The sequence below is a fragment of the Pseudophryne corroboree genome, chromosome 1 (assembly GCF_028390025.1).
Source record: "Pseudophryne corroboree isolate aPseCor3 chromosome 1, aPseCor3.hap2, whole genome shotgun sequence".
Taxonomy (NCBI): Eukaryota; Metazoa; Chordata; class Amphibia; order Anura; family Myobatrachidae; genus Pseudophryne; species Pseudophryne corroboree.
In genome coordinates this window covers 192294893-192317697 of record NC_086444.1, presented here as the reverse complement: position 1 = coordinate 192317697, position 22805 = coordinate 192294893, and the positions used below count along the sequence as shown (strand labels likewise).

Genomic DNA, 22805 nt, shown 5'->3' with positions numbered 1-22805 from the left:
AGAAGCAGAACATGCAATGGCTGAATAGGAAGGGAAATGTTTTTTTGGCAGTGCCTTGCTCAAAATTGCCCATAAACAGTAAAAACGTAGTTATTAAATAAATAAATGCTTTATTTTTCTGTAAAATGACATGCATTTGGAGAAAACCAGCCTCGACCAGATCATCAAAATCTCATAGGTGGACAAGCCAAATACATAGAAATATACAGTATATATATATATAAAACTCTTTATTTTATAGTTAAATGTTTCTGGACGTCCAGTTGGAAACATTTCAGCAACAGACACTGTGAAAAACTATTTTAGCGTATGATTTGAAACAGACATGACTGCTGTAGGTGTGTTTTATTTGTATTGTAGTATTCTCTGGCCATCCACTGGTGTTTTGGGGATTTGACTAGCTATCTCAGCAATGCAGTTTCTAGTGATCAATATCTAAATATAGGACCCTTCTGTAACTGTGTAGAGTTTGTAGCCAGAACAACACAAGAATGTGGGTTCCTACATTTAGGGCTATATTATGTATCAATTATCGGCTTTCAGAACCCATAGTTGTAATTTCTAAGCACCGCTATTTGCGGCAATAAGAAAATAAATACCGCCCAGATATATCTATCTTCACATGCAGGGACAGAGTCTCCAAAAGGAGTCTGTCCCTGCAATGCCCTCGTAGTGGTCACCGCAGCAGTAGCGATCTCTCCACTCCACTAGTGGGATTATCCATGCATATGATGGGGAGGGCTCCGAAGGAACCCTCTCCCAGGAGTTTTTGCAAAGAGTATCCCTTAGGCCAGTAGTCCTCAAACTGTTTTGAATCACAGCACCGTAAAGTATCAGAATTTTTTCCTCAGCGCCCTTTGGCCAAAAATTTCTTATTGAGAAATTGAAAAATAAATATATTAAGTACATTGTTTCTGTTTGTCCACATAGTTTATGAGTGGCAGCCACCAGCACTGGTATTGCCTTTTACATTGACCATAAATAATTTGAATTGGTCGTGGCCCACAAATCCATGGCAACCCTGCAAGTGTCCTGAGGCACCCCAGGGTGCCACGGCACACAGTTCGAGAACCACTGCCATAGGCTACAGCAGCTAAGGATTGGTGATTCTGACAGCTTAGCATCCCCCAGTGAAACCTGCATTTGGAATATCTCTGATATCTGCTGCAGTCCCTCCATAGTACACTGGAGTGATAATGTTTGCAGGTATCCCCCAAAAAGGGTTTTTTGGAGGGGATATGGCTGAAATATTGAATAATAAAAAGGCCCCTAAATCTGAAGGTGTGGAGAGATTTGGGAGACATTGACACCTACTGTATAGATCTTTTGCACTGAACGTGCGTTTAGTGGACAAATACATTTTTGACTACTGTTATTACAACTGAGCCGTGCTGCATCCTGGCTACACAAAACTCTTATACATAATGCCATGTATGGCATTTTCTCGTGGGACACAAAACAGCTAGAAATGAGTCTTTCCTGTATCTAGCGCCATAAATCACATGACATTTAGCTGTCACTTTAATGCTTTCCAGTGGATTGCTGCTTGAATAGTTAAGAGTCTGTAATAAGTGTACAATTTTATACAGTGTTTGGAAACTTGATTGTAGGGAGATGGATTTGCGTGCTAGGTGAATCCAGGTACTATTGTAATGCTCCGGGTTACATTTATTATTACTGTGTTTGAGGAGTGCATGGAAAATTGGATTTGTCATACGATGAAAAAAATCATATGAAATCAGAAAATCTTTTCAAAAGTCAATTGGCGCACATTATGAGGTGAATAATGCTTAGTGGAGTCTTGTCCTCATACAGTCACAGCTTATTGTTTTATCTTGTCAATACCTATTTGGTATACAGATGAGTAGCAAGTGGCATTTCTGACTGAGCCCATGGCCACATCCCCATACTATTGCTGTAGGCTGTAGGGGCAGTACTTTCGAAAGCATGGCAAGAGATAAAGTGGAGAGAGATAAAGCACTAACCAATCAGCTTTTAACTCTCATTTAACAGGCTTTGTTTGAAAATGACAGTTAGCAGCTGATTGGTTAGTGCTTTATCTATCTACTATATCTCTCTCCACGCTTTGCTAAATACCCCCCTAGACCGCTCCCGGGTGTAGTTCATATGGTCGACAGTCATTAGGTTGACCACTATTGGTCGACAGTGACTAGGTCGACACCTGGCATAAGTCGACACAGTCATTAGATCGACATGGAAAAGGGTCGACGTGAGTTTTTTAAAAATTGGGTGACGTTTTCTTCGTAAAGTGACGGGGAACCCTAATTAGTGCACCAATAGTGGTCGACCTAATGAGTCTCGACCTAAGTTCAGTCGACCTAAAGACCAGATCCCACCTCTCCTCCCCTTGTTGCTGCTTTAATGGCTCTGTTAAATGCAAAGGGGTCAGTTCAGTTACATACTATATAAGATATCAGGTTCTGGTGTGAGGTACAGACAATGTGCAGTGCTCACATATCCTATACATACAGTAGCCTAACAGCTGGCTTTTTCCTGTGCATCACTATGGAGGTGCGAGGTAAATTGCATGATTTAGGGAGATGTAGGGTGCTGCTGCTGCTGGTGGTGGTCTTCAAATGGCACTTTGCCCCAGTATTGTATTTTATTGAATCACCCCCAAAGAGTTTACAGAAAATGCTAGTTATCCGCCATAGGTTGTCTGGTAGTGATAGCACCTATAGGGCATACTACAGGACATTTGGCTATGTATTATATACTGGGCCAGTGTTGTATTACATACTGGGAATGGGATTTTTATACTCTATACAGGGTTTACTAAGCTTTGTGGCTGTATCACTGTATATAGTGCACATGGAGCTATATTACATAGCGGGCAGGGAACTATTATATTTGTCGGAACATACATGGGAAATATCTCACACTTTAGGAAGAATAGCATTACAATATATCCAATTGATGACTGTTGGAGACCCTAAGTAAAAGGCACACCACACTTTTCAGTATTATCGGAGGTTAATCCGCACTTTAACATCATTTAGAATAGCCTGCCATCTTTGAAGACATACTTGAGACACTTCTTTTGATGCTACTCAAAGTCTAGAATTTCTCTTCTATCTCTGTCAAACATGATGTGATGGAAAACTGTAATAAAATCTCTCTGAGAAATCTACAGCCAGTAAATTGGCACTTTTACAGTATATCTGTCATTAGAACAATAGTTAATGTCTTTCTCAAGTTAAAGAAATTCTGTCAATTAGACCATCTATAGGTATAATATGTCTATTGTTCTTCATGTAACTTCACCATTTTTTAAACAGTGGAATATATTGCTATTTCTCCCAATGTAATAAAGGCTTTTTACATAGCTGGTGGCAATGTGTGTTAAGGTGTATTTTTGGGACAGGCTACACGAGCTACTGGAAGTATTGCCTGCTCCTTTCTTCATGTCACCTAACATCTCCAGATTTATATGTCTCTGAAACCTGCCAGTGGTGTTTGAAAAATATATCTAATCTGTATATTTTTTAGTGTGTGGCTGACAATTTAGTATATGTTGTTTCTTCTTTTTGTATCCTCAGTGACTTTGTTATTTTGTTGGTATTTTTAAAAACAATGTAGCTGGAAAGTATATATTTTTCTACCTTTCATATTCAGAACAACAATGTCATTGTTCTTCTATAAACCCACAATACTACAGTATGTATTCCATAGTCCATTTCCCAAGAGCTTGCACTGAATGCATTCACAGTATGTCACCCCATCTTAGTGCTGTGTAGGTAGAAAAGGTGAAATTATGGCTAAATAATAAGGGATTCCTTTTTTTTTTTCTTGAATGTCCCCAAAAACTGAACTATTGCTTACAAAACAAAGGGGTCTATTAACTAAGTCTTGGAGAGAGATTAAGTGGAGAGCTGGGCCGGATTAAGGTATGTGGGGGCACCTGTGCAACAAATTTGTGGGGCCCCCACACACTGTCCTCACAACTGCCAAAAAAACATTGGAGTAGGAGTACAGCATTTACTCCGTCCTCGTCGGCAGCTGAGCTGTTGCTTTAATGCTTCGGCCGCTGAGGAGCTTCACTCACAGCAGTCTTGCGAGATAATGTCAAATCTCACGAGACTTCACACTGCAGTGAGTGAAGCTCCTCGGCGGCCGCAGCTGTAATGGGACATCTCAGCTGCCGAGGAGGACGGAGAGGAGACAGGTAAATGCTGCACTGCTACTCCGATGTTTTTTTTGCAGTTGTGAGGACAGTGTGTGGGGGACCCGGGACGACCGCCCCGCCGTTAATCCGGCTCTGGTGGAGAGAGATAGAGTACTAGCCAACCAGCTCCTAGCTGTCATTTTTCAAACAGAGCCTGTAACATGGCATCTAGGAGCTGATTTGCTGGTACTTTATCTCTCCAAAGCTTAGTAAATAGACCTCATAATTCTGAAGAGAAGCATTGCTGCAGATTGACATACAGTATGAGTTAAGAAGGGGTTGGGGCTGTTTCACCGGCGGTCAGGATCCCGGTGGTCAGCGTCCCGGTTGTAGGATGCCGGCAGATAGGACAAGCGCAACAAAGCCCCTTGCGGGCTCGGTAGCGAGCTAGGCTCGCCACAGATTCTATTCCCACTCTATGAATGTCGTGAACACCCACGAGTGGGAATAGTCCCTGTTAGTCGGCATGCCAACTGTCGGGATGTTCAGGGGGCGGGATGTAGGTGCCGGTATTGTGACCGGCGGTCTCCTGACCGCCAGTCACATAACTACATCCCATTAAGTAGGTATAAGTGGACTTTTGACTCTACGACTGGATCTCTGGGCTGTGTCATTGATGGGAGCTGTCATTTTCATGTCTATGGTTTCACAGTGCCACTAGCGTGAACAATGTTTTTCCGGGATGGCTGCACATACAGTACAGTAAGTATTCTGCCTTCCTGCTAATAATATTTCTGCCATATTCATTGGTAATGACTGTCCATAGCAATATTCCACTAATGTTATGCAAAGCACAATAACTATGGCATGACTTAAGATTATTTAAGATTTAAACATAAACTAAGTACAGCCCTTACAACTACAGTTGCCACCAGAAACGGATAGCCCCTATCACAGCTGGTAAGCAGCACACCGCTTCCCACCTCCTCCTCCCCCTCCCCCAGCGACTCTTTTGCTGCTCTGCTGGTGAGGCGAGGAGATGACTGTGTGCCTGCGTGTCACCACTGTGTGGGCTTGGGTCAGACGCAGAGTGGAGTGAGACCTCCTGTAAGCTGGGTGCTAGGCTATTGCCGGGTGGTTTCACACAGGGAGCATTTGTCTTACACCTGGCATCATGGTGCCAGTGTAGCCAGAATATATGTCGGGACAGCCCTGGTTGGCACCTTTTATGGAAAATTGATGTCCTTCCTCTCAGTGTACAGTATGTTTCTTCTGTATTAATTACTTTGGCAAAAAGTTACATTTTCACCAACCAGGCGTATAAAATACCTCTCATGTGCAGGGCCGGTGGAAGCACTAAAGGCGCACAAGGAGATGACTCCCTCCTGCTGCGAGCATGTGGCGTGGCGACGACCTGTCCTGCTCCCTTTGGTCAGGGAGAGTGGCTATGATTGCTTTTCCTTTATGTTACTCATTCAGTGTTCTAGGCACCCTCTAATCATTGGCATCATAGGTGACCACCTAAGATCCTGTAATGGTATTGATGGTTATACTCATGGCAGTTATACATAAAATACCCCCAAAGAATTAACACAACCTGGAGGTTATTGCACTACGCTGCATCCTCAGCACATTACAGAAGTAGTTAGAAGAACCCAGTTTTAAATTAACAAAACATTATAGATCTTTCAGTTGGAATAAAAATGGCATAAATCAGATGAAAGTAAATGAAACATAATCCAAATAATATAGGTAGACACATCATAGCGTTTACCCAAATAAAACGCTAAGCTGTCTAACCAGTATCTTTAATAGAAAAGCAAATAAAGAAATGATAAGAAATCACCTTTATTATAAATCAGCCTAATAAACGTGTCATTTGATCGTCAGAAGCTTGTCCTGGGCACATACACATGCTGTACGAGTGTGGCTCATAGGGTCGACAGTAACTAGGTCGACAGTCATTAGGTTGACCACTATTGGTCAACAGTGACTAGGTCAACACATGGAATAGATCGACACTGTCATTTGGTCGACATGAAACAAATGTTGACATGAGCTTTTTATATATTTTTTTGGTGTTGTTTTCTTCGTAAAGTGACCGTGAACCCCAATTAGTGCACCGTATCCCCTCGCATGGCTTGCTTCGCTCACCATGCTTTGGGCAAGGTGCCTTGCTCTGCTACTGCCGCACTCCGCACAGGTTACTATTCCCAACATGGATCGTAAAGTATGAAAAATTTCAAATACATGTGAAAAACTTATGTAGACATTTTCATGTGTCGATCTTTGCCATGTCGACCTATTTACCATGTCGATCTAATGCATGCCGACCAGTAGTGGTCATCCTAATTGCTGTCAACCTAAAGACCGGATACCATACTGTGGATGCTTTTCAAATTCAGTGCTGGAATTTGGAGACATCTGGATACCCAAAGCTACAGATTTCTAAGACCGCTAAAGTGATTTAATAGTGAGTAGCGTGTGATGGCTAAACCTCCCATCCTCAAAATGAATCATGACGTACAGTACCATTACTGCATTGCTGGAACAGCTCTCCTTCTCTCCCAGCGCGTTTAATGGTGTAATGCTACTAAAGCATTTGTGACTGTAAATAGCCTCAGTGTTATGAGAGAGTAACCACAGCCAAAATTATGGAAGACACCTTTGCTGTAATGCAGTCCTTTCAGCCAAAGCACAGCGTACACGTAGGCAGTAATACATATGTGACCAAACCCATACTGGCTGGCAGACATGATATTACAGAGTGCCCGGCTACAACTTTTCTAAATAAGTCAATGACTGTACAAGGGCTATTTTTGGCTTCTATAGCAGCAGAGCCCAGTAGTCTTTTTAGCTGCTGCCAAGAGAGTGAAATTCTACTTAACATTGCTAAAGTTTACATAGTTGTTCAGTCAAAATTAAAAAAAAAAAAGATTGCATGAGATGACTCCAGACAGTGTGCTTGGCATGGAAAGGGTTAGCGCTCATTTATTAATAACCAAATGAATGTCTGGCATAAGAAAGTTTGTGGCAAAACATATGAATGTCATTTAAAGTGGAAGAAAAGAATCAGCACTTGTAATTTAGACTCCACTTATGCAATAAATAAAAGCTTGAGAGTGGGGTTATAAGAAATATTTTATATTGTTTTCCAAACTCAAAGCTGATTCACATTATTTACAAGTACGGTTTGATTTCTTGTCCATATATGGTTTGAGACAAAATTGTCCCTAAGTAACAATAAAAGGCTTTTGTTAATCTGCATCCATAACATGGTTTATTTCAGAGTACAATTGCTAAAGCAAAATCAAGTACATTTTAACCCCAAAAATGATGGCAGCCTTTCTCTTGCCTTATAAGTCCGAAATAGTTCACTATGGGTCTAATTCATTAAGGATTGCAAATGCAAATTGCAATTGCAGTCCTTAGTAATACAGATGCAGGAGGAAGTGCATACCACCTCCTCCCTGCATTTGCTATGCGATCGCATCCCAGATGAACATCACGACCGTCGGTCGCGATGTTCATCTGCCACGGCAGGCTGGGTAAGCTTAAGCTTTGTCAGCCTTGCCGTCGCAGTGTGGCTTCAAAGGCCAAGGTAACTGCGCCTCGCGACGTAGTCCTTGGCCTCGCTACTCCTGGAAAATGGGGGCAACACACCCCCATTTCCCCAACGCCGGCCACCCCCGTTCCTCTCTGCGAACGCCTCTGTCTGTCAATCAGGCAGAGGCATTTGCATATCTGCGCCACATTCACAGGACAGGGAAATCAGTAAGGTTCCTTGATGAATTAGCCCCTATATTAACAACTGACTGCAGTACCCAGTCAGGTTTAAATTTCCCAGTTATTAAGGGGCAGATTTATTAAGCTCGGTGAAGTGATAAATTGGAAGGTGATAAAGTACCAGCCAGTCAGCTCCTGTCATTTTTCAAACACAGCCTGTGACATAGTAGTTAAGATCTGATTGGCTGGTCCTTTATCATCTTCCACTTTATCACTTCACTGAGCTTAATAAGTCTGCCCCTTAGTTATCAATGAGTTGGATGTAACTGTCAACATTTAAAAAATAATTAGCAGCTTAGCAGCAGTTCCAACACACCCATGAGGGGGTTGCCCAGTGTCTTTTTGGGGGTGAAGAGGGTGTCACCAGTAGCCCTAATCCCCATCTTTCCTTTCTGTTTAGTTTTATAATCAGTGTTACATTGTGAGATGGGTGTAAAGGTTTCCTTGTTATCATTGTTGTTATTCCAAGGATACACAGTATTTTTTGTCTTCCTACCTCCATTTCTGTCAGTTATTTTAGTTCATTGATCTAAGTCTATTTCAGTCAGTTATTTCAGGTCATTGAATTATGGTTATTTCTGTCAGTTATTACAGTTCATTAAGGTTTTCATCCATATCCATCCAGTGGAAGGCCCAGAAGATGCTCCCTGTGTCAAAGTTCTGCCCAGTGTACACCAACAGGAGGTCTGACTGGGACCTCATACCCCCCTAAAACATGTCCAGGATCCCACTGGACCACCACGCGTTGCTTTCATCATAATCGGTGCAGGAGTGTCTGAATGCATAAGCGTGTCCATTCACGTGAGCGTGAATTAAAAGTCAATGTAATGGGGTTGATAAAATCTCACACTGCATAACAGCCATGTGCCATGCACATTTTGCACCAAACCACCTTTTTCGGCAACCAATTAGATTCCATAATAAAATGAAATCCATGTTATTTTTGCCACATATTACACATATTATGTCATCCAAATGTAGACAAAGTACACAGCTTTCATCACAAAGATTATCATCTTCCCTAGTACGTTACCAGTATCAATTTTCTTGTTTTTTTTTGTGCTCAGGGTGTGGGATTGTTTTAAACATGCGCTATATTTAGCATCATAAACAATAGACAGATTTTGCTGTGAAGTATTAAATACCTGATATCATTCACATGGTGCCTTTTGTAGTGATTTCCTGAACAGCACCACCCACCACAGTGCTGCGAGGAGATCAGATTTTACAGTAAAAAATAATCACACTAGTTTCTCTAAGCCAAGAGAAGACCAAACGTACCTTTTATTTACATTACATAAAGTTTATGTCTACAATGTGAATGTAAAGAGATGCAAATACATGGGCCTGCTTTTCCAGATGCACCTCATCATGAGGACTGTTCTGCAGTTGCACCAGGTTATACTGGGAGAGTGGTGCAGGGTTATGATGTCACTGTCTTGCGCCACTCTCTTAGACAGAATGGGGCAGGATACAGTACGTTATCCGCCCCTCCACAAACACAGACACTCCTTCCCATCTGCAAAGTTAAGAAATAGTGCGGGGGACGCAGTGCTCGTAGAGGGGTGCTGCCTCTTAGGGAATGCTAGGCCTCACCCCAAACTATTTACATATAAAAGAAATAAAGACTTATCGGGCATGATTCTGAGGTGGGAAAAGGTCAAAAAAGAGCAAGTAACTTTGCACCAGGACAAACCATGTTGCACTGCAAGGGGTTAACTACAATTATTATTTTTGTATGTAGGGTAAATACTGGCTGCTTTTGCATGTAGGCCACAAATACTGGTCAGCTTTATTTTTACACTGCAATTTAGATTTCAGTTTGGACACGCCCCTCCTAAATCTAACTCTCTCTGCACATTTTACATCTGCCCCACCTGCGGTGCAACATGTTTTTGCCCAGATTCACAGATACTTGGGGCCAGATGTAATGCCATCCGGGTTGACTGGAGGTGCAGGTTGCTGGCTGAACTTAGAGATTTTTTTTAAAACGCTGATCATTTACAGGGCATGGTTTTGCCTTGTAAATGACTGCCGCTTTTAAAAAAATGTCCGCTTTAAGCCAGTATCCTGCACCTCTGGCAAACTCGAACTCCATTTGGAGTTGGCTGGAAGTGCGGGTTTCCGGCTGAACTCGGACGTTTTTTTTAAAGCGGGAATCATGTACAAGGTAAAACTGTGCCTTGTACATGATTGCCACTTTAAAAAAACATCTGAGTTCATCCAGAAACCCGCACCTCTGGCCAACTCGGACATCAGTACATCCGGCCCAGTATGCTTGTTTATGCACCGCTATCAATATTTATGCTGTCTAAATTTAAAATTGTGTGATATGTTACAACTAATATGTGATGTGTTACAACTAATATTCACCTCACCCAGTGCTAATGCCATTAATAGACACATCTGCAGTTATGTTTGTTTATTATATTTATAATATGCTTATATATTACATGCAAGCATTTGAAAAGGTACATGAAATAACATGGTGAAGCTATAACACACAAGTGACGCTAATATGTATAAACTCATAAACAGTATCTTTATAAATGGGACATTCAGAATGTTAACTTAAAATTGAATAGTTATGATGTCTTCACTCTCTGCGTCATTAGGGAAAAAAATAACCATAAGAAATAATGGATATTACAAGTCACATACTGTAGATAAAATGGTCACCGAACTCAGCGATGACCTTTAATATCCTTCTAAATTACAGTAGTGAATACATTATCCCTTCTACGAGTAAATAGTTTCAAACTTAAAATTCATGGAAATAATGATATATATATACAGTATATATGATAAAGTGGAATGAACTTTACACAAATCTTGGTACAATACATACAATACGTGACAGTTTCATTTTTGATCTGTTGAAATCTTTCTGTGCGCTAGTTTTTATTTTTGGGAAATAAAAATGACAAAAAAGTGCTATTATTTCATATACGGGCAGGATGTAATGTAATGAAGTTCCAGTTCAGACGGCATCCCGCCCAGCTGCTGAACTCGGATGTTTTTTTAAAAGTGGCAATCATGTACAAGGCATGTTTTAGCCTTGTACATGATTGCCTCTTTAAAAAAAGTCTGCGTTCGTCCGGCATTCTGCACGGCCGCTGAACTTGGACTTCATTACAGCCTGGCCTAAGTGTCCAAATTGCTGTAAAAGTAGAAACTCATCTTAATTTGGCCAAAATGAGAAAATATAAATTCTTGTTTAAGAAAGACGACAATTGTCTGCATAGTTTGGCAGTGATTAGATGTCTATACCCAGACATCCTATGTCATATAGTTTGCTGTGAAGGATTATGGGAATTTACTTATAAAGCCAGATATATAATAGGCGGTGTGACTCATGCTGTAGAAGAGCCTGACACGATTTAATTGTCATACTATACACCTGTGGATACTGTATATTCTGAAAATAACAATGCATACGTATATCATTATAAAAGTCCATTCAGTGAGTTAGACAGAAATACTTGGATTTCCTAGCTACAGACTAGCAGTGGAAAGTGCACATTTATTTGATGCTCTAAGAAGTAAATATTGGGAGATTGAATTTACTATAGATGACACATTGCTCTAGGCCAGTGATTTTCAACCTTTTTTTTACTCGCGGCACACCAAACAATATTTTGAAATTGCCAAGGCACACCATCAGTTCCCCACAGAAAAAAACAAAAAACACACATTGGCCCTCACAGTAAAAACAAGAATCCACACATACATTGGCCTACACAGGAAAACAATCACATTGCTCCCCACATAAATCATGTTGCTCCCCACATAAATCATGTTGCTCCCCACATAAATCATGTTGCTCCCTACATAAATCCCATTGCTCCCCACATAAATCAATCACATTGTTCCCCACATAAATCATGACGCTCACACATAAATCAATCACATTTCTTCCCACATAAATCCTATTGCTCCCCACATAAATTATTCACATTGTTCCCCCCATAAATCCATAAATCCAATTGCTCCCCACAGGAGAAATAATATAACAAATATTAGCCCCTACTGGTTAGCTGTCCTCCTCCCTGTCCCTCAGTGGCAGGGGTTGTTCATAGTGGAGTGCTGCGAATACTGAGCAGCGGGCGGGGGGCAGGTATGGATGTGGGTGGGCAAGGAAAGCTGTGGATGCGGGCAGGAGCTGGAAGATGTGTATACAGGCGGGTGGGCTGGCTGGGTGGTGAGACGCAGCAGCCGTGACCTATGATATCACACTGCCGCATCATCAAGGCATAGGTCACGGCCGGAGCATGACTGATCCTCTAAGAAGAGCCAGGGCCAACAGTTCACTCTGAAGATGCAGGAAGCTGCTCTGGCTCCGCGGCACACCTTGCAACTGGTTGCGGCACACTAGTGTGCCACGGCACACTGGTTGAAAAAGCCTGCTCTAGGCAAATCGAGTGTAACAAAATCATTGGTATAAAACGTATGTGTGTAATATATACGAGTGTAATAAGTGATTTTCTGACTTTTTTTTATTATGGACAACTGAAAAGATCATTTTTATCATCTGCCAGGACTTGACTAAATAGTACTAAAAGTGATATTAGAAGCATTTTATTGGTATACCCATCTTAAAATCATATATACTAGATTTATTGTAAAATATAAATACACTATCACCTGATGTCAGCCTACATATCTATGCAGCGGCTAACAATAATTAAAACTTATGTAAAATAAAGACACAGAGATGTATTGGAAAGGAAAAGATTCACCTTTATTAATTATAATGATTTTATTTGTGGCTAAGGGGTCTATGTACTAAGCCTTGAAGAGATATAAAGTGGACTGATATAAAGTACCAACCAATCAGCTCCTGTAATGTTACAGGCTCTTTACCTCTGTCCACTTTATATCTCTCCAAGGCTTATTACATAGCCCCCCTAAGAAAGAACAGCCCACACAACAGTATCGCCATACCTTACATACTGACAGTTGTCACTTAATGAGTACGGCGGCAGCTCCATCACTCCTATGTCCCATGATACACCGCAGGAATCAGGGCTGGGTAGCCCCGCCCACTGCTGGGACACTGCCACCTTCTCCAGTCCCTTCTACTGAACATGGATGGCCCCTTGAAGGAGGAGGGCCCGGGACCCATGACCACAGAGACCCCCTTTGTGAGCCCCCCATTATCACTGACCGCAAGCAGCAGTTCCCTCCTCATCTGGAAGGCGGAGCTTCTATCTGGCTGGGAGGGACAAATAGCCAGAGGAGGCAGAGCTACCCTGGCTGACAGCAAGCAGTCATACCTACTTTCAAGGGGAGTGGAACAGGTGAGAACTGTTTGTGCAGATAGCAATGGCTGCAGTTAATAAGAGCCATGGCCGTCACAGACATCAGATGAATGATGCTTTGTGGACAGCACAGCCTGACATTGATGCCAGTGCTCTGGGCTAAAAGCTGCCTGGGACAGTGGAGTAGAGATGCCCCGTTTCCGACTGGAGCAACAGCTGACTCTGTTATCTCCTGCAGTTCCGCCCCGGGCTTGATACATAATCCACCTTCGAATTTTAGCATTGGGTTTTTACTTGGAGACGTGAAAGGGATAATACCAAATTCTTTTTTTTTTTTTAAACACAGTAAACTAGACAAGCCAATATTTAATGTTTTAATGACAAGAATATAATGCGGATGACATTTCATGGATTTTTAGCACCGGGATTAGAATCTCTGAAAGTTCCATTTTAGTTTTTCTTTATATTAGTCTAACCATTAAACAATGAGTGTGAAACAGTATTCATGCAGAAGACTTTTCCCTAAGGTCTATAAAGGTGTTACTAACTCAGTAGACATTAGTTTGCATACAGAGCCATTGTGTTTGTCTCTGTCCCATAAACCACTTATCTCCGTGCGCAACCTTGTTAATTGTATTGTGTATGAAAACCCCTTTACACTACAGCAGTTTTATTGCATGCTTAGTGGCTGGAAGTGAATTTGAATGATTGGAGTGGGTGGTATGAAATATGAGTGTCAGGTTTCAAGTCCGAAAACCTTTTTTTTTCAGTTTTCACTGTTTTTATTTTTGTTTTTTAACATTTATTTATATAGCAACAGCATATTCCATTGTGCTTTACAATTGGAAGCAGAACAATAGAGGAATGGGACTCTGTAATAACACAGCGGGAAAGAGGTAAGAAGAACCTGCTCGCAAGCTTGCAGTCTGTATAATAACACTGATAATACAGATAAAGCATTCCTTACCATATGCAGAAACGCCATGGCAAGATTACAAACAAAAGTTTCCTTTACTTTTTTTTTTTTTACAAAACATGTGACTCGTGTTGCAGTAAACTGTTTGCAGAGTCTCTGGCAGTGATCACTGGAGTTTAAAAATATTTCCATCAACTACCATAGATAGCTGACCTACTTGTGTGTATGATTTCTTGGAATCTGTGAATGAATGAAAATACAATACTAAATACCACAACAAATTGGTTGATCAGTGTTTCGTGTATAGCAATCTCATGTTTATATAATGAAAGACAAGTCAAGGCTATAAAATTGCTATCTGTATTTAAAAGCATTTCAAAGACATGTTCATGAAAGAATAGAATCCTTGTTTAGCAAAAATGAACTCATGGTTGATCAGAAGAAACAATTTCTCAACAGTACAGCCATGTCTGCTAAGGACCTGTAGCTCTTCTCTGTGAGCTTTTTTAAACATCAGTTTGAAAACACTCTTACAGGGAGATTTATCAAACTAACAGTGGCGTATCTATAATGGGTGCAGGCACTGGCGCAGAGAGGTTGGGGTGATACAAATTAGCAGGGCCCAGGGTTGCTGGAGGGGCCTGGCGGGGGACCAGGTCTGCCACCCTTCCTCCCCTCCTCTCCTGAGTATACTTACCTTGATGCAGGAATCATGTCCATAGAGCCATCTGTGATACCCTCAGGAAGTGACAACCTCGGGAAGATGGCACTGTGCCAAATTTTCTACTCTCTACATGCCATCTTTCTGAATATAACTGGGAAGATGGCTGAGGAGGGAACCACTTCCTGGATCAAGCAAAGGTTGTGTCCCTCCGCCACCATGTTGAGCATGCAGTTGCCCCGCAAATAGTAGGGTTTAGCAGACTACCTGGAACAGCACCCCGCACCCAGGATCACTTCTGCAGTACCTCCAGGAGCATCCTTTGAATGCTCCAGGAATGCACCCTGCAGTCTGTACAGTCTTCAGGATGCTCTGGGCAGTGTTGGTGGCCCTGCCCCATCTTTGTGATGTCATGACATGATGTCATGTGCTTAGGGGGTACTGTTGACCCCCTCTTCTATTGCAGTGCTGTTGTACATCTCTGTGAGTTGTATTTGATTTCAATTCTGGGTTAATATACAAATATAAACATGATTCTATTTCTCCCTTAGACTTCATGAACAGCTTCTGCATGTTTTATAATACAGTTCCATTGAAGCATGAAGCGAGAAAAAAAACTGTACCATGTAATGAATGGTATATAGCAGAGGTTCCCAAACGTGGTCCTCAAGGCACCCCAACGGTCCAGGTTTTAAATGTATCCATGCTTGGCCACAGGTGACTTAATTTGCACCTAAGTCAATTTGATTGAACCATCTGTGCTGAGCCATGGCTATACCTAAATCCTGGACTGTTGGGGTGCCTTGAGGTCTGCGTTTGGGAACCTCTGGTATATAGCATGTGTGGACTCACATGTTTAGTTAACTTATATGACGCACGTACCATGGAAATAAAAGTTGTGGGCGGTAAGAGGTTAATAAAATAGCCACATGCCATGCTGCTGTCCATATTATGGAGAATTCACTGTCTGTATTCTGGTTAGATCTCCCATTCCAAATGTATGCAGCATTCAGCGCTCATCCACAGAGAAAGTTCCTGGCAAATTGCATTCTCAATGCCATTCATTGAGTCCCAATATCAAAAACACAGATGCCACAGGACAGTAACAGCATGTGGAATATGCCAAAATTCCTCAGCTACCTCCCTCCAATAGACACACAGAGGATATTTTGTTCAGCTTTTTCCATTATGTTGTGCATGTGCTTAGGCTTCAATGCTCGCCACAGGGACAAATAGAACCACAGTGTGTTAATTCTGCAAAGATAAGGACTCTCTGTGTTGTTTAGAAAGATGGCTTAACAACAGAGTGCATCCCCCAAGGCCACTTCATGCACAATGAAGGTCTGTATTAGATAGTAGTGTTAGAAGAAAATAACAGCCATTCCTTGATAGGGTTTACTGTTAACCACTTGCATGTAGTAAATGTGAAAGACTTTTTTTTTTTTTTTTTTCATTTATGGGATTTATTTAAAGAAACGCTACCCCTAATAATAAACATTTTCAGAGCTGAATGTTAAATGCCCTAAAATTCCTCTTCAGCTCTGGCAAATAGTAAAGTATTACTTCTCCAATAAAGATGCTGAAAAATTTTGAACTGCTTCAAAAATTGATTGAATTTCAGTTTTCAAAAGACCCTGATTCAAATTTGTGCTTTGAAGTTTCCACTTGGCATTCACCTATCGCATTCAAGGTTCACCATTTTAGTTACTGTGTGGTACTGTTTGCTGTCCAAGTTTGAGACTCACCATGAAAGCTGACAAAATCTTTCCATTTTATCACGAACAAGCTCGAACCACTTTGGACATGTGCTAACCTGCTTAATCTTATGCACACTGACTTACCGTATGCGATTCAGTGATGCAGGACCTAACTTGGCTGAACCAGCTTAAGCTCAAACCTATTCGACTCTCTCGAAATATGCTTTTCTTTTTTTCTTAATCAGTGTAAAAGTTGAGACACTTCGAGCTTTCTACCTGGTTTGTAGAACCAGTTAGAGAACTGATATGCACTAAGTTCCACCAACTTAACACTCCAGCCCATTCTAGACAGCTGCACCAGTTTCCACATCTTTAGGACATTGTGTCTAATTCAAGGTTGATTGCAAAACAACATTTTCCTCTAATGGGCAAAACCATGTGGTGGGGCAAGTATCACATGTGCAGAGAGAGTTAGATTTGGGTGGGGTGTGTTCAAACTGAAATCTAAATTGCAGTGTAAAAATAAAGCAGCCAGTATTTACCCTGCAGAGAAACAATATAACCCACTCAAATCTAACTCTCTCTGCACATGTCACATCTGCCCCACCTGCACTGCACATGGTTTTGCCCATTAACGGAAGATTTTGCTTGTGCAATCAACCTTGAACTAGGCCCTTTGTCCTGATGGAATCCAATGCAGACCAAAAAGCAGAGCAGTCACTTCAGTACAGCTAGCCATACACTGAATGATAATCATTCAGATCAGCCAATGGCGATCTACCATTGACGACAGAAGGTCCCCCAACTTCCCGACTGCCTGTGGGACCAAGAGGCCTTACTGTCCTGCTGAAATCGGGACGTTTGGGAGTTATGCTGTATGTAGGAATCAACCAACCATACCACACTAGTGCAAGTCTGTCATGCTGTCAGTCATGGCATATCTGCTGTGTTAGAGAAACACCTCACTCCTAAATTGACACCATGCTGCAGGGGGGTGGTCTTCTGTTTGCCGGCGGTCGGGCTCCCGGCGCTCAGTATACCGGCGCCGGGAGCCCGACAGCCGGAATACCGACAATTATTTTCCCTCGTGGGGGTCCACGACCCCCATAGAGGGAGAATAAAATAGTGTGGCGCGCGTAGCGCGCCACCGTGCCCGTAGCGTGGCGAGCGCAGCGAGCCCGCAAGGGGCTCATTTGCGCTCGCCAAGCTGTCGGTAAGCCGGCGGTCGGGCTCCCGGCGCCGGGATGCTGGTCGCCGGGAGCCCGACCGCCGGCCAGCCGTAGTGAACCCCTGCAGGGGCGTGAAAGAGAGCATGGTGAACATACTGTATATTATGTATACTGTACATTATTAGGTTATTGCTACATGGCCTTATTAGTCTATTATTATCATCAAATAGTCTCTTTAAAACATAGCGCCAAAACCATAAGTGTGAGTTACAGAACACTATTGCTCCATGCTATAAAACTGGTAATATAGAAAGCTTTAAATTCTTTGCAAGTAAAAAGAGTTAAAATAAAAAAGTGCTTTTTCTGGCCACAATTATGTAACGAAGAGAGATTTTCAATTTCATCTGTGCAGTTTTCATTTTCGGCAGCTGCGTTCAGTATTTAATCACATATTATCTGTGCAAAGCCCTTTTCTAACATTTGTTAATTGGCTGTTTTCTTTGACAAATTATGAGCCTTTACTTTGATGAGGTTCAACTGCAATCTTGTATAGATGGAGTATGTTAAGCTTTCAGTCCTCAAACCACTACAAACCTCCGTGTGTCACTGGACTGCTGAGTAATGGCAGGATCTGGGCCGCCTGACTTTTTTTTTTTTCTTGCTACAGATTTTTTTATTTCCCCACAGGATATTTTGAGCTCTCTGTACTAAATCCGTTACAGAGCGTGCCCTTTTTAGCAGAAGACCGCTCTAAAATTAACAAGTCTTGTGTGAAATTACCAGCACACTGCAAAGAATGCATTACAGTTAGCATCTGTTTTACAGCAAAAAAACTCTTGGCCTGCATAATAGATACAAAAGAATCACAACTTTTATGTCCTGAGAGTGCAGCACAGCCAGCGCGACAGCTAATGAATGTTGTGCAAGATGCAAAAAAGGGACATTTATATAGAATTCAGAAATATTCCTTACACTTTTTTCCCTATTAATAAATAAAATAAGACAAATGTACATAATGTATACTTTTGCCTTCTTAGTTTATCCAGTTATTTTTATATAAAAAAATAAGTTTTTTTTATAGAACATTTTGTTATAGTATTTGTGTTTATGTACTTTAGTACTTTACAATGGAATTAATGAGAACAAGGCTTGTATTTAACTAGATACCATACAATGAGGTGTATATATGTGTAGTTTCACTAAAACCACTGCACCCTATCAGTGATTGCCATTAATCTATGTAATGCAGGTTGGACCATGAAAGCAATGTCTGATTAGTTGCATAAATGTACATTTTCATCTCGGAGCAATGTTTCTAAATAATCCTCCATGTAATGTATCTTCCCTTTATTGAGAGAACATTACGTATTTTTCCAGAAACCTGTAACAAGATTTATAGATGGAGCTGTGGGGTACTTCAGAACACTTTATTCTATATGGTAAAGCTGCACTGCCACTATAGTGGTGAAAAATGTTTTTGCTACTTTATGATTGGCTGCACACAAAGCCATCATCAGGGCTTTGGTACAGCCAGTACTAATGTATCAGACCCGGAGTCAGAGGGGGGCCCACACCACTTAGATGATTCTACCTGCAAATTGCTTTTTATTTACAGTCAGATGTTTGTTTGTGAGTAAGAAGCAGTTTGCTGCCAGAATAAGCAACACTGCGGGCCCCTTGTCAGAGATTCTGGACAGAAATGGCATAGATGGGATTACGGGAGTTGCATTCCATGGGTTACCCTTTCATAGTGACCAGTGACCACCTATTATCTCAGACTGCTGATCCTCTTATACCCCACTCCCCAATTCTCCTCCTCCCCTTGCTCGCTTCCATTGCATTCATTAACCTTGCTGTGCGTGTGATAACAGCTTCCACATCAAGAGGCACATACAAGTTATCCATATGTGCCTCTGACCCACCCCTCTCCAGGTGTGCCTCTGCCCCACCCCTGCCCTGTCCTTCTGGCCCCTCCCAATTTTTTTTGCTGCTCCACCCCTGCAATGCTACAGTTACTCATCCTGCCTGCCCCCTGCTCAGCTCTGACCTTCCCCTACCCCCATATGGCAACACCCCCCTCTCCCCGCTTCCCGCTCTGTCTTGCTCCCCTACTTATCCCATTTCCCAGCTGGGGAGCCCTCCTCTCCTAGGTCTGTCTCATCTCCCTAGCACTTCAGTGGGAGATGTTGGGGCGCCCTCCCTGGCTTTGTTTTGCGCACGCTTTGAGGAGACAGGACAGACTTTATGAAATTATTATATAGATATGTATATATTTACCCATTACCTGGTTTATGTACAGTAAAAGAATGTCAGATTATTGATCACATTATACTTACCAAATTGGTCAATGATGTAGGATATATGGAAAGGTCCTGTTCATGCTCCGTGACTTCTCTGCACTTTTCCACACAGATGACCATCCTCTTCTCCTCTACATCTGTCACTTGATTGTCCTTCATGGCATCCTGGTTCACCTCCTACCTCTCATCAGTATGTGTCTCTACTTACCACTTATACACTTACTCTGTTGGGGTCACTCAAGGCTCTGTCCTTGGTCATCTGCCCTTCTTTCTTTACACCTCTTCTCTCGGCGAAGAGATGTGCTCCTTCAGCCCCCACTATCACCTCTATGCAAATGATGCTTAATCGCTGATAATGTCTCCCCTCTCTTATCCTGTATGTCCAACTGACTCTCTGCCATCTCAACCTGGATGGCCAGTGCTACCTCAAAATCAGTATGTCCCAATCAGAGCTCATCATCTCTCCCTTCACTAGTGCCACTTCCCCCTGTCATCTCTCACAGTTGACAACATCAGGGTCTCTCATTTCACCATGCCTATAGCCTTGGTGTCATTGTTGACTTGGTCATCGGCTTCACAACACACTTCCGGCCCCTTAAGCAGTCTTGTCACCATTTCCTTTGAAACAATGCAAGAATTTGCCCCTTTCTCACTCAGGGTATTACAAAACCCTTGTCCAGTCCTTCATTATTTCCTGCTTCAATTACTGAAACATCCTCCTATATGGCCTTCCCCTTATATTTCATTCCCCTCGGCAAAACGCAATGAATGCAGACAATACTCATCTTTCCCTAATGCAGCTCCTCATCCTTAGCATTACTCTGTAATACCCCATATTGGATCCCCATTACCTACTAACTTCATTATAAGCTGCTCGCCCTGTCCTGTTCAGACTCTCTGCCAAACACAAAAAAGACAATATACAGATAAGCAGCGCTTAGGTAAAGAAAGTAAAATATAAAACGTAAACAGATGGATGGAATGAAAGGTTCATTAGAATTTAATAAATTAAAAATTTTAAAATAAAACAGTAAAACAGCAATTTAAAATACACAGAATCACCGCCACAGGCTGCTCAATTTATGGTGTCCATTCCTGTAACTATATGGACTGCAGATAGGTGAACAGAACTTATTATAAGGGCTGATTGCACAGTCCTTGCAACGTTACCGCTAAACTGCCGCTGGAGGCATAGTCCCTTGAAGGAATCCCTTAGGTGAATGTTGGGGTCCTGGGTCCTCACCAGAATGCGATGTCCTTAGTGTGGAATAGATGTGAAGTATCACCAAGAAGCAGGCTGTTCACCAATAGATATTCTGCAAACGTGATTAGAGGTCCAATATGGTCCGGGCAAACAGTATGCAGCTTCCAGTGGGTGGTGGGTGATCAGGAATGGCACCTCTGCCAAACACCAAGCTTTAAACTACTCCCCCTAAACCCACCTCATTATTATTTCCTATCCTACCTGAGACAACTCCCTCTAAACACTAATCAGCTTCATCATCTCTTGGTACTTTTGCTATTATTGACTGGACTCTGCACTTCCCTCTAAACCAGGTTTTTCCAGCTTTCCTAATGTCCCAGGTACCTAAAAGTACATGTTTCCTCTTGTCTCCTTACAGATTCACAAATGAAATAAATAGTACCACTTGGGCATCATTTAAAATGCATCAGTTAGTAATGAATACACCTGTGCTGCAGCAAGGAGATATGGAAAACGTGCATTTGGGGAAACACTACTGTAGACTGTAAGCTCTGATAAGTAACTCTCTGTGCACCCTGCTTGTGGCTGCGCATCCTTTATCTACCTTGTATGCATACCTCCCAACTATCCTGATTTTCGCGGGACAGTCCCTTTTTTTGGGACTGTCCTGCTGTCCTTCCTGTGGGCCGCGGTGGGGTGGGGGGACAGTTGGGAGTCTTCAGTCACTACCTGCAGCAGTGATGATGCACAGCGTCCATTCACAGGGACAGAAGTACTGGGGGCATGCCATCAGCTCATAGAGCGCTGGGCATGCCCCCACAGTGATGGAAAATGGGGGCATGGCTTGCGATAGCGGTAGTCTTGTGAAGCCATGCCCCTTTTCCATAGGCAACGCCGCCTTTTCGGGAGTCCCGCATCAGAGGGGACATACGTTGGGAGGTATGTTGTGTGTACTTTTTATGTTTCATGTTTAATCTGTCTTTGTCATTCTTACTGTCCAGCGGTGCTGAGGTATGTGGTGCTTTGTAAATAAGCAATAATAATGATGATGAAGGTTTATTTAGAACACTATTCCTTACTGTTATATAAGAGTCCAAGCTACCTAATGACTTCAGTACTCCAATAAACAAAAATCTAGGCAGACACCCAAACTTTCTCCTTTCATTAAATCCTAACCTAGACCTCATTCAATATTGAAAAAAAAAGTGCTTCTTGCTATTCATGGAACTATATAACAGTTTTGTTAGTAGAATATAAGCATACGATTTACCGATTTCAGCACCTAGTAAGGTCAGAGGTCAAAATATCAACATCCCTACTACTCTCTGAATTGGACTGGAGTAAAAAGAAGTTTATGAAAAATATATATTTTTTCATTCCTGTGAATGTTTGGCCCCATGCATGTCACTGATATATACCAAGGGGTCGATTTAACTCTACACTACACAATATCACCAGATTTTAATTTGCACATATATTTTAATTATTAATAATTAATAATTGCACATATATTATAAATATTAATCATTTAATATATTTTAATATTGCACATATATGTTCTATATCAGTGGTTCTAAACCTGGGGTCTTAGTACCCCCAAGTATACTCGCTGTGATTTTCAGGGTGGTTCTCAAAATGAAAGCCACAGATGCATCATTTTACTAGGATACAGAGATAGACATTCA

The 22805-nt window shown here is 41.9% G+C and overlaps 1 protein-coding gene across 17 annotated transcripts in view; it reads left to right on the top strand.

Annotated features, from left to right (window-relative positions):
• The window catches only part of MEF2C (myocyte enhancer factor 2C), a 382771-nt gene that overhangs the window by 178974 nt on the left and 180992 nt on the right, over positions 1-22805 (top strand). The window contains exon 3 of one of the 17 annotated variants that reach the window (XM_063963977.1): positions 13988-14069. The exons of the other annotated variants lie outside the window; for them this stretch is intronic. The gene's annotated coding sequence lies outside the window, so the exon portion shown is untranslated. The remainder of the gene's footprint in view (positions 1-13987; positions 14070-22805) is intronic. 17 annotated transcript variants of the gene reach the window in all.